This window comes from Bison bison, unplaced genomic scaffold (genome assembly GCF_000754665.1).
Source record: "Bison bison bison isolate TAMUID 2011002044 unplaced genomic scaffold, Bison_UMD1.0 scf7180017864263, whole genome shotgun sequence".
Classification (NCBI taxonomy): Eukaryota; Metazoa; Chordata; class Mammalia; order Artiodactyla; family Bovidae; genus Bison; species Bison bison.
In genome coordinates, this window is record NW_011494835.1 from 5,266,779 (window position 1) to 5,277,651 (window position 10,873).

Sequence of the window (10,873 nt, forward strand, 5' to 3'; positions counted from 1 at the left end):
CTCTTGCTTTTTCCATGATCCAGCGGATGTTGGCAATTTGATCTCTGGTTCCTCTGCCTTTTCTAAAACCAGCTTGAACATCTGGAAGTTCACAGTTCACGTATTGCTGAAGCCTGGCTTGGAGAATTTTGAGCATTACTTTACTAGCATGTGCGATGAGTGCAATTGTGCAGTAGTAGTTGGAGCATTCTTTGGCATTGCCTTTCATTGGAATTGGAATGCAAACTGACCTTTTCCAGTCCTGTAGCCACTGCTGAGTTTTCCAAATTTGCTGGCATATTGAGTGCAGCACTTTCACAGCATCATCTTTCAGGATTTGGAATAGCTCAACTGGAATTCCATCACCTTCACTAGTTTTGTTCATAGTGATGCTTTTTCTAAGGCCCACTTGACTTCACATTCCAGGATGTCTGGTTCTAGGTGAGTGATCACACCATCATGATTATCTGGGTCGTGAAGATCTTTTTTGTACAGTTCTTCTGTGTATTCTTGCCATCTCTTCTTAATATCTTCTGCTTCTGTTAGGTCCATACCATTTCTGCCCTTTATGGGGCCCATCTTTGCATGAAATGTTCCCTTGGTATCTTTAATTTTCTTGAAGAGATCTCTAGTCTTTCCCATTCTGTTATTTTCCTCTATTTCTTTGCATTGATCGCCAAGGAAGGCTTCTTATCTCTTCCTGCTATTCTTTGGAACTCTGCATTCAGATGCTTATATCTTTCCTTTTCTCCTTTGTTTTTCGCTTCTCTTCTTTTCACAGATATTTGTAAGGCCTCCCCAGACAGCCATTTTGCTTTTTTGCATTTCTTTTCCATGGGGATGGTCTTGATCCCTGTCTCCCGTATAACGTCACGAACCTCAGTCCATAGTTCATCAGGCACTCTATGTATCAAATCTAGTCCCTTAAATCTATTTCTCACTTCCACTGTATAATCATAAGGGATTTGATTTAGGTCATACCTGAATGGTCTAGTGGTTTTCCCTACTTTCTTCAATTTAAGTCTGAATTTGGTAATCAGTAGTTCATGAATGAGCCACAGTCAGCTCCTGGTCTTGTTTTTGTTGACTGTATAGAGCTTCTCCATCTTTGGCTGCAAAGAATATAATCAATCTGATTTCGGTGTTGACCATCTGGTGATGTCCATGTGTAGAGTCTTCTCTTGTGTTGTTGGAAGAGGGTGTTTGCTATGACCAGTGCATTTTCTTGGCAAAACTCTATTACTCTTTGGCTGCTTCATTCTGTATTCCAAGGCCAAATTTTCCTGTTACTCCAGGTGTTTCCTGACTTCCTACTTTTGCATTCCATTCCCCTATAACAAATAGGACATCTTTTTTGGGTGTTAGTTCTAAAAGGTCTTGTAGGTCTTCATAGAACCGTTCAACTTCAGCTTCTTCAGTGTTACTGGTTGGGGTGTAGACTTGGATTACTGTGATATTGAATGATTTGCCTTGGAAATGAACAGAGATCATTCTGTCGTTTTTGAGATTGCATCCAAGTACTGCATTTCGGACTCTTTTGTTGACCATGATGGCTACTCCATTTCTTCTGAGGGATTCCTGCCCGCAGTAGTAGATATAATGGTCATCTGAGTTAAATTCACCCATTCCAGTCCATTTCAGTTTGCTGATTCCTAGAATGTCGACGGTCACTCTTGCCATCTCATTTGACCACTTCCAATTTGCCTTGATTCATGGACCTGACATTCCAGGTTCCTATGCAATATTGCTCTTTACAGCATCGGGCCTTGCTTCTATCACCAGTCACATCCACAGCTGGGTATTGTTTTTGCTTTGGCTCCATCCCTTCATTCTTTTTGGAGTTATTTCTCCACTGATCTCCAGTAGCATATTGCGCACCTACTGACCTGGGGAGTTCCTCTTTCAGTATCCTATCATTTTGCCTTTTCATACTGTTCATGGGGTTCTCAAGGCAAGAATACTGAAGTGGTTTGCCATTCCCTTCTCCAGTGGACCACATTCTTTCAGATCTCTCCACCATGACCCACCCATCTTGGGTTGCCCCAGGGGCATGGCTTAGTTTCATTGAGTTAGACAAGGCTGTGGTCCTAGTGTGATTAGATTGACTAGTTTTCTGTGAGTATGGTTTCAGTGTGTCTGCCCTCTGATGCCCTCTTGCAAAACCTACAATCTTACTTGGTTTTCTCTTACCTTGGGTGTGGGGTATCTCTTCACGTCTGCTCCAGCAAAGCGCAGCCACTGCTCCTTGCCTTGGACAAGGGGTATCTCCTCACTGCCGCCCTTCCTGATCTTCAATGTGGGATAGCTCCTCTAGGCCCTCCTGTGCCCTAGCAGCCACCGCTCCTTGGACGTCGGGTTGGTCCTCCCGGCCGCCACCCCTGGCCTCGGGCATGGGGGCGTGGGGTAGCTCCTCTCGGCCGCTGCCCCTGACCTCGGACGCGGGGTAACTCCTCTCGGCTGCCACCCCTGACCTCAGATGTGGGGTAACTCCTCTTGGCCGCCGCCCTTAGGGCATGGGGTCCTCCCAGCTTCTGCTCCTGACCTCGGTCGTGGGGTAGCTCCTCTCGGCCACGCTTAGTGCGCCAGTCGCAGCCTCCCGCGCCTAGTGCACCGGTCACAGCTGCACACAGAAAATAGTGAGGCACTCTGGAAGACAGTTTGGTAGTTTCTGATAAAACTAAGCATATGATCCAGCAATGACACTCCTTGGTATTTACCCAAATGAACTGAAAATTGTTGCTGCTGTTCAGTTGCTAAGTTGTGTCAGACTCCTTGCAACTCCATGGACTCAGCATGCCAGGCTTCCCTGTCCTTCACTGTCTTCCTGAGTTTGCTCAAACTCAGGTCCATTAAGTCAGTGATGCCATCCAGCTATCTCATCCTCTGTCGTCCCCTTCTTCTCTTGCCCTCAATCTTTCCCAGTATCAGGGTCTTTTCCAATCAGGTGGCCAAAGTATGGGAACTTCAGTATGAATCCTTCCAATATATATTCAGAGTTTATTTCCTTTAGGACTGACTGGTTTTATATTCTTGCTTATGAAGGGACTCTCAAGAGTTCTCCGGCATCACAATTTGGAAGTATCAGTTTTCTGAGGTTCAGCCTTCTTTATGGTCCAACTCCATATCCATAACTACTATAAAAATCATAACTTTGACTACATGGACTTTTGTCGGCAAAGTGATTTCTCTGCTTTTTAATATACTGTCTAGGTTTGTCATAGGTTTTCTTCCAAGGAGCAAGTGTCTTTTAATTTCATAGCTGCAGTCACTCTCCACAGTGATTTTGGAGACCAAGAAAATAAAATTTGCCACTGTTTCTACTTTTCCCCTATCTATTTGCCATGAAATGATGGGATTGGATGCCATGATATTTGCTTTTTGAATGTTGAATTTTAAGCCAGCTTTTCGACTGTTCTCTTTCACACTCATCAAGAGGCTCTTTAGTTCCTCTTCGCTTTCTGCCATAAGGGTGGTGTCATCTGAATATCTGAGGTTATTGATATTTCTCCCAGCAATCTTGATTCCAGCTTGTGCTTCATCCAGCCTGGCATTTCTCTTGATCTACTCTGCAAAGATGTTAAATAAACAGTGTGACAATATACAGCCTTGATGTATTCCTTTCCCAATTTTGAACCAGTCCATTGTTCTATTTCCAATTCTGTTACTTCTTGACCTGCATACAGGTTTCTCAGGAGGCAGATAAGATGGTCTGTTATTCCTTTATAAATTAAGTTTGAGCATCATAGTTTCTATAATCCATAAAAATATTTGAGATACTGTGTAACTTTCAAGCAAATAGAAAGAAAATATTAATAATGGGAAAATATCATTAATGTAAAATGAGTTTTGTAAGAAAAAAAAAAACATGCAACAAAAATAGGAAGTCTAAGATTAAATAATAGAAATACGTCCAAACACATAAAGGATCACAATTAAATGTGAATGGCCTGAATATTTCAGGTGAGGAATTAAGATTTTCAGACTTTCACATGAACTATAAACATCAGTTAAATGATGTTATAGCAGACATATGTAAAAACAATTCTAGGGGAAATTAATGAGAGAGCAAACAAATATAAAATACATAAAAAAATATAAAAATTACAAAATCAAATAAGTCAAAAGCCATTCTAGAGGAAACATTACAGTTATGAAAACCAAAAAAATCTGTACAACAAATTGAGGATATAATTGAGTTTTTTAAAAATGCTTTAAGGTAGCTGATTTTAAAACTAGCATGATGTGGACAGATGCTCAGAAAATTACAATTTATTAAAAGAACAAAATAAAAAATATGAGTAATACAGTAACATTTGAAGACAGTCAGTATTTTAAAATATTTTCATAAAAACAACATGTCCAAATGACTCTTAAAAATGTATTTTGCCACTCACTCAAGGAACAAATAATCCTGATTTTTTACAAATTCTTCTTGGAATATGAAAGAGAAAAAACACCCTACTTATTTGGTTAGGCTAACATTAAAAATTTGTGATTAAAAATGCTAGAGGACAGTATAAGGAAGAAAATGTATAAACCAGTAGTGCAAACAAGATAAAATAAACTTGGCCATGTATCTGGAAGCATGTGCATGTACACACACACACACACACACACACACAGACACACACACACATTATGCACTATGTCATGACCAACCTGCCTTTATCCCAGGAATGAAAGTTTGGATTAACATTAGGAAAAAATCTATTAATGTACTTTACCACATTAATGAATAGAAAGAGAAAAACTATATCGTCATCTCAATAGATGCAGAAAAAGCATTTAACAAAATTCATTAACCATGTAGGGAGACTTCTTTAATCTGATAGAAATACAAAAACAAACCCCTAAGCATACATCATAGTTAAGTGGCAAAAGATTAAAACCATTTCATTTAAATTAATGAATAAAGAATAAACCCACTCTCACTGTTGTTCAACATTGTACTAGAGGACCCTTTGAGGGCAACAACAGAGAAAAATAAAAAGAAAGAAATGTGTGTATTGTAAACGAATTTTACAAAGTCCAATCATTATCCCATACAATATTGGCAGGCGGGGTCTTTACCACTAGCACCACCTGGCAAGTGCGTAATTTTCTAACTAGAAAACTCAAAATATTATTCAGATAAATTGTTAGATTCAATCGTGGATTTTAATCTGGTTGGTGAGAAAAAATATCCTTTATATAATACACAACTCATTTGCATTTCTATACAATATCTACAAACACTCAGAAAATGTCATTAAAAAAAAATACCTGCAAAATAGTGACAACATTAAAAGTAACCAAGAATAATTCTTTTTAAAAAGATGCAAGACCATGATGAATTAACTTTATACGAGGCATTAAATAAAACATAGACAAAAAATGATGATTATTTTGGATAATGAAGCAATGTTGGAAAGCCCTCCAACATTTCCAAATTTATCTATAGATCCAGTAGTAATATGGGTTTTCAAGAATTTTACAAGCTAATTATAATATGCATATGATAAACAAAGGACGAAATATAACTAAAAACTTCCTGTAATAGGAAGAAGGTAAGACTTGCCTTACCCAATGCCAAGACATACTGAAGAGCTCCAGGAATTAAGACAGTGTGACATTGGTATAGGTATAAAAACTCCGTGTGGAAACAAGCCAGCATTGTATATCAGCAGAGAACAGATACATGGTGCTGAAGTGACTGCAGTACTCAGGTGAGAAAACAAGCGAAATTGAACCCTATTTCACACACAACACAAAATCAATTCCTAGTTACAAATGCACATGTAGTAGATTATCTTGATAACTTTGGGACAGGAAATACGTTTCTGAACAACATGCAAAGAACATGTTTATGATTTTGGAAGAAATGAAATTTAAACAAGACAAAATATGCAAACTCTAGAGGAAAAGAATGATCAATCATGTTAAATTAAGGACCTTGCCCATTAGTTCTGACTCAGCTGTTGTAATAATGAGGTGTAATAAATCACGTCAAATCAAATGTCTTGTAACTATAAGCACTCTTTTGCTTGTGCCTGGGTCTGCAGATATAAGCTTCATGTCAGTTGGGCTTGGTTCCAGACTCGGGATTGGGTTGCAGTTGCTCCAGCTATCTTCTTTGGACCAGAAGCTAAACCAGGGCACACTGTTCTTATTGAGTATGGCAGGAACACAAGATGGCCAGAAACTGGACCTGTATTTGCAGAGTTAATGCCTCTACTTGCATCTAATCTGCTCATATCTCATTGGGTGTCATACTCCCACTGGAATGAGGAACCCATGTCCTTTGACAGGGACAAAGGTTGTGAACCTATCACTGTATTATAGCAGAGTGAAAAATTGGCACCAATATACCTATCAACCATAGATATCTTAAGCCATAACAAAAGCAAGTAAAAATTTGGGTGAAGATATCTACCACACATATAACTGGCAATGCATTAGCCTCCCAAATGTAAAAACATATCATGTAAACCAATTAGACTAACAATGTGATTTAAGATGGAGGAAATATAGAAAGAGGCATTTTACAGGGGAAGAAAAGGAAGAAAGTGCAATTTAAAAGAAATGCTCAAATTTACTGCAGAGAAACCCCAAATAAGATAGCATGTCATACCTCATATTTATAACATTTAAAAAGTCTCACAATATCAAGCGTTGGCAAAAATATAGAGTAAGTGAAACTTTTATATACTACTGGTGGGAGTATAAATTAGCATATTCACTTTGGAAAACAACTGACATTATCTTGTAACCACAAGATTACTTTGACCCAATAATTCTCCTCCAAAGATTTTTGCCCATATGCTCCAAAAGACATGTGCATTGCAGCATCTTTAGGAAAGAAAACAGCTAGAAACAACTGAAATGTCCATTGAACGGTAAATAAATAGGAAATGGTAAGTTAAACAAATATTTATGGCAAAGATAATAAGTGAACTACATCTCTATATGCCCACCTGGATGAATATCAAAAACATAATGCTTATAATGCTGATTTTTAATAAAAAGCAAGAAGTTTCAGAAAAATATAGAGGGCATCTAGATACTATTATATGAAGTTCAAATAAAAGTACAACCAAACAATTGTGTTGCTTAGGGATTATTAATGTATTGTATATTTCCATGGGATTTTCCCAGCAAGAATACTGGAGCAGGTTACCATTTCCTCCTCCAGGGGATTTTCCTAACACAGGGATTGAACACATGTCTCCTGTGTCTTGTGCATTGGCAGGTGGATTCTTTACCATTAAGCCACCTGGGAATCCAAAAGAAAAGCAACAGAATGATAGAGGTAATAAGAAAGGTAATAAGATGCACAGAGGGATCTTGAACAGTAGTGCATGTTTTATTTTTCAAAAAAGGTATTGTGAGTGCACGGATGCCTGTTTTACTAGGTTTTATGAATATATATACAGTCATATATATTCCATCATTATATAAGTTTGTATATATGAACTCTTCCATAATTGAGCAAAGTCAAAGTTCCAATTATCAAAATAATTAGCAGAATTTTGTTTTCTCTTCTTGAGCTTCTGTGATCTCTTCACAAACTGGTATTTAGTCATCTGATTATCCCAAAGTGTAATCTTTGTGGATCCTGCAACTTTTCAGTGTTCACCATCTAGACATTTTCACTACAATATTGCTCTCCACTGCTTTGAATTAGACTGAGAAGCACTAAGGATGTGTCCAGTTAGTGCGGAAAATGCTGACAGCTTTACAGGGTTCAATTTAGTGGTTACATTTAGAAAACTGGATAGAGGGAAATCAAGAAAAAAAAATGTGTAATAGCAACAACAGTTGTTAAATAGTCTCTCTATGCCAGCCAACATGATGAATAATTTACTCTGATATAACTCAGAAAATGCCCACAGCTGCCCACTGGACTAGGTTCTATCAGCAGCCTCACTTAGCAGGATTTGAGGCACAGGGTTGTTATGTAATGTAATCATTTCTCAATGTCACACGGCTGTCAAGTGATGAGGAGACTGCTTCACCTACTCCTATCCACTACGCCATACGGAATTGGATGTCAAGATCCAGAGCAATCAACTCAACTGTCAATGCACAAAACATGTAGTGGGTTATCATTTATGAAATATAAATACCAACATTTAAAAAAATCTGTGAATTAACTGAATAAATTATGCACAGGATGGTACCACTGATATTTTGCTATGTATCTCTCTATCCATATGTCTTCCCTGCTTCCTCCTGACTATTCATTTTTTTTTTTTTTTGGTGCCTCACTTCCTTTTCTCCATTTTATTTCCCCTCCAGGGATATCTTTGCTTATTCCTATCCCCCAGCTGTCTCTCTTTCAAATTTGCCATCATCTTGTAAAGTTTAAATTGCTTTCTTCTCCTGAAATGAGAGAGAAAATATAATGAAGAGAGAGAGGATCCTAAGCAGTCAGAATTACTTTAGTTTGAAGTAACACTCTTTAAATAACTGGAAATTTTAGCTATTCAATTTATCTAATACAGAGACTATTTTCACCTTCAGATCAAGAAATGTGAACTTTTAAACTCTACCAATTCCAGTTAGTGGCTCTCAAACCAAGGGCTCTAGGTTGTGCCCTGATTTCTGAGGACCATTCTTCAAGGTCCTTAGCCCTTCCACAGCATTGAAACCATTTACTAGGAGAATTCATCAAGTACTAGGACATCTGTAAGATAAGCAGGCCAAATGAAATTCCATCAAAACAGCTCACTTCACATTCCCACGCAAAGTATGGTTTTCTCACCAAAATAGTGGTTTCAGCCTCTGCTTTTTCCCCACTAAACCCTGAATCAGCACCTTCCCTGACTTTGATCACTACCAGGAGGATTTCCACACACAGGAGGGCTTGTAGGTCATCTGATGGAGTCAAAGAAAGCTGCAAATCTGTGACAAGCAAGGCCCTTACATTTTGTAGAAGCCTTCGGGAGGAGACATAAGGCATACTTGGCCTCAAATCACTCAAGCGAAACTAGCCCAGCATATAATTAAGTTCACAGACCCGTGGTCAAGCCTAAAATAATCTTCTATAGTCTACTGATTAGAAATTTCCCTCTCTCATGCCTACCCACTACATCAGTGCATCTCAGTGGGAGGTAATTTTTTGTCACTTTTAAAAATTGAAACATAGTTCATTTACAGTGTTTTGGGTATACAGCAAAGTGATTCTGTTATGTGTGTGTATATCTTTTTCATATTCTTTTTCATGATAGGTTATTACCAGATATTGAATATAGTTTCCGGTGCTATACAGTAGGTCCTTGTTGTTTATTTTATATATGTTAGTTTGTAGCTGTTAATCCCAGCTTAATTTACTCCTCCCCCTTTTCCCCTTTAATAACAGTTTGTTTTCTATGTTTGTGAGTCTACTTCTATTTCATAAGGAAGTTCATTTGTATCATTTTTTTAGATTCCACAAATAAGTGATATCAAATGATATTTGGCTTTCTCTGTCTGACTTACTGCACTTAGCATGACAATCTCTGGTTGCATCCATGTCACTGAAAATGGCATTATTTCATTCTTTTTATGGCTTAGTAATATTCCATTGTATATATACAGTACATCTTCTCCAAGAGACATTTAGGTTGCTTCCATGTCTTGGCTATTGTAAGTAATGCTGCTATGATCACTGAGGTACACATAGGTTTTCACACTAGAGTTTTAGTCTCTTCCAGATATATGCCCAGGAGTAGGATTGGCAATCACATCAGATCAGATCAGATCAGATCAGTCGCTCAGCATGCCAGCCTCCCTGTCCATCACCAAATCCCGGAGTTCACTCAGACTCATGTCCATCGAGTCAGTGATGTCATCCAGCCATCTCATCCTCTGTTGTCCCCTTCTCCTCCTGCCCCCAATCCATCCCAGCATCAGAGTCTTTTCCAATGAGTCAACTCTTCACATGCGGTGGCCAAAATACTGGAGTTTCAGCTTTAGCATCATTCCTTCCAAAGAAATCCCAGGGCTGATCTCCTTCAGAATGGACTGGTTGGATCTCCTTGCAGGCCAAGGGACTCTCAAGGGTCTTCTCCAACACCACAGTTCAAAAGCATCAATTCTTCAGCGCTCAGCCTTCTTCACAGTCCAACTCTCACATCCATACATGACCACAGGAAAAACCATAGCCTTGACTAGACAGACCTTTGTTGGCAAAGTAATGTCTCTGCTTTTGAATATGCTATCTAGGTTGGTCATAACTTTTCTTCCAAGGAGTAAGCGTCTTTCACATAGTAGCTCTATTTTTAGTTTTTAGAGGACTCTCCATGCTGTTCTCCATAGTGGCTGCACAATTTACATTCTCAGTGGGAGGTGATTTTTGAACCCATTCCCCTCACCTATATGAGGATACAACTTGGTTTCATAAGCTGGGGGTTGCTATCAGCATTAATTGAATAGAATCCAGGGGTACTGACTGCTAAATATCTTACAATGCACAGGACAGCTCTTAAAATAATGACCTGACCTAATTCTCAATATGTGCCAGTGCCTTCACTGTATTCTTGTTAAGCTGAGTATATTTCTGCCAAAACAATCTTCACATTCTAAAGGATGAGGTCAATATCGGACTCTGGGCCCCTTGGTTAATCTAAGCCAGTTATACCTATTTTTTTTCTCTAGCTCTAGTTTAAGTCTAGAAGAAAAGGGCAATTCTGTCAAATGGTGTATGTCAATATAGATGCTGGGAGGCTTCTGGGGAAACCTCCCTTGCACTTTGAAAAACAAAACAGGATACACTATCTTTTCTTCTGGCCTTTAAATATTGTGCAGGATGTCATCCTTGAGCTGATGCAGCTGCTTTGCAACCATGAAGGAAGACGGTAACATGCTAAAAATGACAGAGAAAAGAAAAATTAGGGGGCAAACCCTGGATCTTGATACTGTCATTACATGCTAG